Here is a 7,920-nt window from a genome sequence, read left to right on the forward strand (position 1 = left end):
TCCGCTCAATAAGGGCAAAAAATGCAGCGCTTTTCGCTCTGCAATTTTTTAAACAGCTTCAGTGAAGGAAACCCTGAACTGAGTTTAAGCGCTGGTGTGACCCTAGCCTTAGAGTAGTGTCACACACAGCATTTTTTTTTTTTTTTTTTGCGGGGGGGGGGGGAGCTAGATTTTTGTGGAATTGTTTATTGTTTATATATATATATATATATATATATATATATATATATATATATATATATAATTTTTTTTTTTTTTATGGAACGCTTCACGAATTTGCATGTCATCCTTGCGCAGGGGTCATGCTAATCTTCTCTGTATCATTCCAATTTTAGTACATGTGCTGCCGAAGTGAGCATTTTTTTAACGTTATATTTTGTGCCAAAGGCTGAAGTGGATTCAAGAGGAATGGGAAATATAAAAGAAAGAATATACTTTTTCCTCTTGCAGATATGTCAGCGCACCCGGGATTCCCGGGATACCTCACACAGTCCCCATTGGATGGTCACTTTCACCTGGCTGACGAATCTTTAGTAGTCATTGCATTTTGACTGTAGTGAATATCAATGAGGAGGTTTCTGGGAGATCCTCTATCAATTTAAAGCATAAACTTTCAGACTACTTTTGATTTATTTTTGTGTTATTAATGCATTTTGTAATATTCTTTATTAACAAATTTTGGCTCCTTTCTAGGAAATTCTTCATTCAGTGAAATCAGCTTTGACCATCCCTCCTTTGCCTTACCACACTTCAAACCTTAACTTTGTCATCTCATTTTGTGCTGCTTAACAGCAAAACATCAAATCGGCCACAATAAGGAAATTATGGCTGGGATTATGACAATTCTCAGACCCAAGTAAGTTCCGGCATTCATGGTTGTATCCATTGGCAGTCGAGCAAGACAACAGACTGTCATTACTTAAGATGGTTAGAGAAAATCTTTAAAACTCTGCAAAATTTTTATATTTTAAAATCTTTTAAGTTGTAACTGTCTACAAATATAAATATAGCTATGTTCATGGGAAAACTATTTTAAGCAGGTGGCTGTCGATGGCCATATACAGTACGTTATTGTGTCCCTACCCAAGAAAGGTTATCAGCCCATATTTGTTGTTGGATATTCAGTGTTATGCTTGTGTTATGTTGCCGTATAATCATTTTACAATATTTTGGAACTATTGTGTCATTGCTTGGTACTGTAATGTGTTGGTTTCTTTGGTACCCCTGCAGGTACCAGGGAAGGAATAGAATGGTGGTTGCACCTACTGTAGGTGGTGTACCATGGGGTAAGTAATTTGGCGTATCCCAGGGATGTAACAACCACAAGGCCCATGACATTAAGGAGGCGGGATTGGTAAGTAAGGCTGTGGGTTTGCGAACCCCACAAACTCTGCTATCATTGTACTTGGAGGGTCTTTTCAGGGGGGGGCACGCCATTCCTAGTTACATCACTGGCGCATCCTGTGGTTTGACCCCCTTGTTGGTGGTGGCCATAATGCTTAAGTTATGCAGGGCTGAGAATTTCCTATATAAGGGGGGATTATGGTGCTTTTCCGGGTGAGTATTAGCAGTCTGACTACATGTTGTTCCTGTCTGGTCTGTCATGTACTGAGAAGCAGCCTGCTCTATCACAAAGCTCCAGAGACCTGATTCTGTAAGCACAAGTGGGAGCTGATGTGGCAGGATCATGTACATCACCTATACATTTTGTATTATAGGTAACTGCAGTATTTTCAGCACATACCCATGGAAATTTGTCGCTTTCCTTGTAGCAGCTGGTGCATGTATTATACCACATTGGCTGTTACTGCAGCAACACTACTACTACTGTAATAGCAGATTACAATCATAAAATACTATACAATATGGGAACTTTTTTTGCTGATCTCCCTACAGATTACAGAGATGTTATGCTCTAGGCTTGGTTGCTGGTTAGCATGAGACCTATGGATTAGAACCAGGCAAATATAAGAGCTGAATCAATGTCTTACCCATACCTCCCAACCGTCCCGATTTCCGCGGGCCATTCACGATTTGGGTGACTTGTCCCGCGGTCCCGGTTGGTGGGAGGTATGTCCCGATTTCAACTCAGATCTGCGTCCAGAGGACGCAGATCTGAGTTGAACACATATGCAGCTAAAGCAAGGAGCTGTCACAGTTCAGCTCCTTGCTTCACCGCTGCACGCTGCCTACTGGCTGTGTAGACGCTATGTGATGACATCACATCGCGTCTACAACTGTGTGCGAGTGAAAGAGAGAGGCGCGGAGAGAGCGGCGGGAGAGCGAGGAGAAGGTAAGTGTAATGCGTACACTGAGATGGAACGTGAAACTGGGGGCAGATGAAGGAGAGGACGGCATGACACTGGGGGCAGAGATGTGGGGACATGAATCTGGGAGCAGAGATGGAGGGACATGAATCTGGGGGCAGAGATGTGGAGACATGATTCTGGGGGCAGAGATGGAGGGGACATGAATCTGGGGGCAGAGATGGAGAGGACATGAATCTGGGGGCAGAGATGTGGAGCCATGAATCTGGGGGCAGAGATGGGGGACATGAATCTGGGGGTAGAGATGGAGGGACATGAATCTGGGGGCAGAGATGGAGGGGACATGAATCTGGGGGCAGAGATGGAGGAACATGAATCTGGGGGCAGAGATGTGGGGACATGAATCTGGGGCAGAGATGGAGGGACATAAATCTGGGGGCAGAGATGTGGAGACATGAATCTGGGGGCAGAGATGGAGGGGACATGAATCTGGGGGCAGAGATGGAGGGGACATGAATCTGGGGGCAGAGATGGAGGGGACATGAATCTGGGGGCAGAGATGGGGGGACATGAATCTGGGGGCAGAGATGTGGGGACATGAATCTGGGGGCAGAGATGGAAGGGACATGAATCTGGGGCAGAGATGGGGGACATGAAACTGGGGACAGAGATGGAGGGGACATGAAACTGGGGGCAGAGATGGAGGGGGGACATGAAACTGGGGGCAGATGAAGGGTGTATATGAAACTGGGGGAGAGATAGAGGAGGAACATATAATTTACGGGTGACTGTAGGAGGATTATACTGTGGGCGGACACATGAAAAATTTATGAGAATGGGCGGAGTCAACACAAAAGTGGGCGGGGTTAAATTTGCCGCGGTGCGCTATGCGCACCATACATTTTGTCCCTCTTTTGGTTCTTCAAAAGTTGGGAGGTATGCTTACCTACATACCCTACTGTCTGTATTTCTGGACTATAACTAGTCACGGGCATCAGACATATGGGAAGAAGTACAGGGTTCAGAACATAAGTTAAATACATAAGGCAGAGTAGATTCCATTGGAAACAGATTAGTGGGATTTGATTCTAGTTATGGATATGAGTGACTCCTAGAATACATTTTATCGCTAGGTTAACTGAGGTCAACAAGGGAGGTGACAAGCAACACAACCTGGACATAACCTGTGCAATGAATAACTATATGCAGGTAATTTGGGGTATTTCCATATTTTGCTGTTATCTTCTTTAAAAAGGAACAGGCGGTAAAAATATATATACTCAACACAATGGGAAGAAGTCAGTGTGAATTCTTTCCCTATCAAACAGAATGGGTGCAGTTCCTATATTGCAGTAATCAATCTGAAATGATGCCAAAATAATCATTCTTACATATATCCCCTCAGGTGCCCGGAATAAATAACCCCATTGTATTATATGAGGAACCTAAGCCTAGGAACACAGAGGATTACTTCTGAGAAACATGATTTGTACTTATCAAAATAATACAATCTATTTCACTTAAGACTGTTTTGTCTGGTCACACTAGACAGTGAAGATTTTGCTTCCTGAACACTTTTGAGTGTTTCTTATGTAATTTGAGCTGCTGATCATGAAAATCATCTCAAAATTTTCCTGTCACGTACCGTATAAAGAAATCTTATGCTGTGCTGTTATGTAATACACTCACCGGCCACTTTATTAGGTACACCATGCTAGTAACGGGTTGGACCCCCTTTTGCCTTCAGAACTGCCTCAATTCTTTGTGGCATAGATACAACAAGGTGCTGGAAGCATTCCTCAGAGATTTTGGTCCATATTGACATGATGGCATCACACAGTTGCCGCAGATTTGTCGGCTGCACATCCATGATGTGAATCTCCCGTTCCACCACATCCCAAAGATGCTCTATTGGATTGAGATCTGGTGACTGTGGAGGCCATTGGAGTACAGTGAACTCATTGTCATGTTCAAGAAACCAGTCTGAGATGATTCCAGCTTTATGACATGGCGCATTATCCTGCTGAAAGTAGCCATCAGATGTTGGGTACATTGTGGTCATAAAGGGATGGACATGGTCAGCAACAATACTCAGGTAGGCTTTGGCGTTGCAACGATGCTCAATTGGTACCAAGGGGCCCAAAGAGTGCCAAGAAAATATTCCCCACACCATGACACCACCACCACCAGCCTGAACCGTTGATACAAGGCAGGATGGATCCATGCTTTCATGTTGTTGACGCCAAATTCTGACCCTACCACCCGAATGTCGCAGCAGAAATCGAGACTCATCAGACCAGGCAACGTTTTTCCAATCTTCAATTGTCCAATTTCGATGAGCTTGTGCAAATTGTAGCCTCAGTTTCCTGTTCTTAGCTGAAAGGAGTGGCACCCGGTGTGGTCTTCTGCTGCTGTAGCCCATCTGCCTCAAAGTTCGACGTACTGTGCGTTCAGAGATGCTCTTCTGGCTACCTTGGTTGTAACGGGTGGCTATTTGAGTCACTGTTGCCTTTCTATCAGCTCGAACCAGTCTGGCCATTCTCCTCTGACCTCTGGCATCAACAACGCATTTCTGCCCACAGAACTGCCGCTCACTGGATGTTTTTTCTTTTTCGGACCATTCTCTGTAAACCCTAGAGATGGTTGTGCGTGAAAATCCCAGTAGATCAGCAGTTTCTGAAATACTCAGACCAGCCCTTCTGGCACCAACAACCATGCCACGTTCAAAGGCACTCAAATCACCTTTCTTCCCCATACTGATGCTCGGTTTGAACTGCAGGAGATTGTCTTGACCATGTCTACATGCCTAAATGCACTGAGTTGCCACCATGTGATTGGCTGATTAGAAATTAAGTGTTAACGAGCAGTTGGACAGGTGTACCTAATAAAGTGGCCGGTGAGTGTATATGGGCAAGCAAAGCTATGAATTCCTTGCATTTCATTGAAGTTGCAAAACTTCAGTGGAATTGTTACACACTAGGCACACATACACATGTCTAGACATGTCTGGTCGCTGCCTGCAGGGGCTGTAATATCTGATTGCAAAGATTCTGCAAGTTATTTCAAATCTAAGCAGCTATAAACTACTCCAGTACGATCTGATATAGCTAAAATGTCTCGTCATTGTCAGAAGAGTCACAATACCTTCTGTTACATTTGTGGAGAGTACAAGCTTAAACTTATCATGGAAGCCTATAAGCTGTACTTTGGATGCAAGATTGGTGATTAAAACAAATAATGGGCTCCTCACGTCTGTTGTGTAAGATGTGCTATTGATCTTAGAGGTTGGCTGCAAGTTTCCCGCAAGGCAATGCCATTTGCTGTTCCATTGATATGGCAGGAACTGAAGGATCATGTGACTGACTATTACTTCTGTCTATTAAATGTCTTTGGTTTCTCTATCAAGAATAAAAATATGCATTTGCATATCCCAATCTGCCTTCAGCTATGAGACCAGAGTTATATGATGACACTCTTCCAGTACCAAAACCACCAGAAACATTGAGCCTAGAGGAGGCAGCCGATTAAGATGTTGCAGTTCATAGGTCAGAGATGGGGAATGAAGCTGATTCAGACTTTGAGCCATATAAGTCTGGTGATCCTGATCTTATAACACAGCCAGAACTGAATGACTTGGTCTGGGACTTACGTTTGTCAAAAGCAAATGCAGAGCTAATGGCTTCAAGATTTCAAGGATGGTATTTGCTGTCACATGGTACAAAAGTTTCTGTCTTTCAAAGCCACCAAGATGACTTAACACAGTTTTTCAAACAGGTTGATAACCTTTGTTTCTGCACAGACATTGATGGGTTGTTCACAAAAAATGACACACTGATGTCCACTGATGCATATTTACTAACACTGACATACTTTGTGTCATTATGTGTTACTGTATTACGCTTTTATTACTTTTTATCATCTTTTACTATTTATTATTACTTTTTATCACATTATTACATTATTTTATTCTATGCCATTTCTTTTAATTTTATGTAACTATTGTTGTTTATTGTCTGTACATTTAGTGGCCTGAGGAAGACACCAGCTCGGCGTCGAAACATGTAGCCATTCCTGTGCCATTCCTGTCTGTCTTTTGGAACCATTAAATGAAAAATTAATTTATTTTTGGCCTACTTGGACTTTGTTCAGTGGCGCTCTCTACACATCCCGGGTTTTTTTCTTTTTTTCACATTGATACTAGGGTTGAGCCGATCTTGACTTTTCAGGATCGATTTTGAAATCCAATTTCCGATCATTTTTCATTCGAACCTGATCTCAATCCCAATTCTGATCCCAATGCAAGTCAATGGGATTTTTTTTACTAATCGGAGATCAGATTTTAAAAACAATCCTATTCACTATGCAGCATGGAATCTAACAATTGAACGCTTTAATTGTTAGAATCCACGCTGTGTAGTGATTTTTTTTTTAATCACTAAGTAGCCACAGGATTTTTTTTTAATCCTCCGGCTACTTAGTCCCCCCTGGTGTCCACTTACCTGCAGAGATGGCTGGTCCGGTGCCCGGTGTTCTCATTCTTCTTCGCCTCGTTGCCCCCTGCCTCCCAGGTTAGGAGAGTGTGGGCAGGTTAGGAGAGTGTGGGCGGGTACTGGGAGGGGAGATGTCATGTCTCCCCGCCCTGTACCCGCCCACTCTCTCCTAAGTCACAAGCCCCGCCTTCTTCCTAGCTCTTTAACACTAACCTGGGAGGCGGGCGCAGCGAAGAACGAGAACACCGGGCACCGGACCAGCCATCTCTGCAGGTAAGTAGCTACTAGAGCTGTTAGCTAGTCTCCCTTTAGAATGAATGGACGCAGCCAGCGTGCAGGAGGTTAAGGTTGTGTGCCGGCTGCTTCCATTCATTCCTATGGAGCCACAGCGGAGCCTTCACACTGAGTATACACTCTGCTCAGAATGAGCAGAGTGTTAGCTTTTCCCACAATACTTGGGCAGTAGCAAAGCATTGTGGGAAATAATCACCGATCTAGATCCCCCCTAAAAAGATCGTGTTCAGAATTCCAATCGCGATCGTGAAATTTTCTCGATCGCCGATCGGAATCCGATCTTTTCCAAACACGATCGCTCAACCCTAATTGATACACATCAGTAATGCTCATCCTTCAATATCTGTTGGTCTATGCTGCATCCATGAAAGAAACATATGAGAACATGGAACTGTTCTGTTCATGGACCCGGATGTCCATGAACAGGACTGGACCTTTCTGCCAGACCGTTTGAAGGATGTCTTCTTTAGCTTTGAAAAAGTGAACAAGGCAGAGAACACGGCAGAGGATGAGAAAGGTTGGTGTTGAAGATAGAAGTTACCACATTGCGAAGTTCGGCTGGAGGGACCCCGTAGTTTGATATTGTCACGACGGCCTCAATTTTCCTCAATTTTTCTACAAATAAGAGGAGGGACTGATAGAGATCCCGTTAAGTAGTCAGAAATTGCTCCACCATATTGAGACACTGACCAAGCGAAGTGGTCTGCTGCTGTTGAGTAGAGATCTGCACAGGGAGTTCAGTTCTGACTTGAATTCTGAGATAATACACTTTTGCTTAGCCTCAACTCTCCTTACATTAGTTTCCAAGTTCGCCTTGGTGGTGAGGGAACTGAGAAGATTCCAAATGTCCACAAGTTTAGGACACTTAG

General features: G+C 43.8%; 1 non-coding gene across 1 annotated transcript; it reads right to left on the minus strand.

Moving 5' to 3' along the window:
- Window positions 1-252: 252 nt before the first annotated feature.
- LOC142218979 (U6 spliceosomal RNA) lies at window positions 253-359 on the minus strand. The gene has a single exon (XR_012717505.1). It is a non-coding gene; the product is annotated as a U6 spliceosomal RNA (small nuclear RNA).
- Window positions 360-7,920: the final 7,561 nt, after the last annotated feature.

Source organism: Leptodactylus fuscus, chromosome 9 (assembly GCF_031893055.1).
Source record: "Leptodactylus fuscus isolate aLepFus1 chromosome 9, aLepFus1.hap2, whole genome shotgun sequence".
NCBI classification, from domain to species: Eukaryota; Metazoa; Chordata; class Amphibia; order Anura; family Leptodactylidae; genus Leptodactylus; species Leptodactylus fuscus.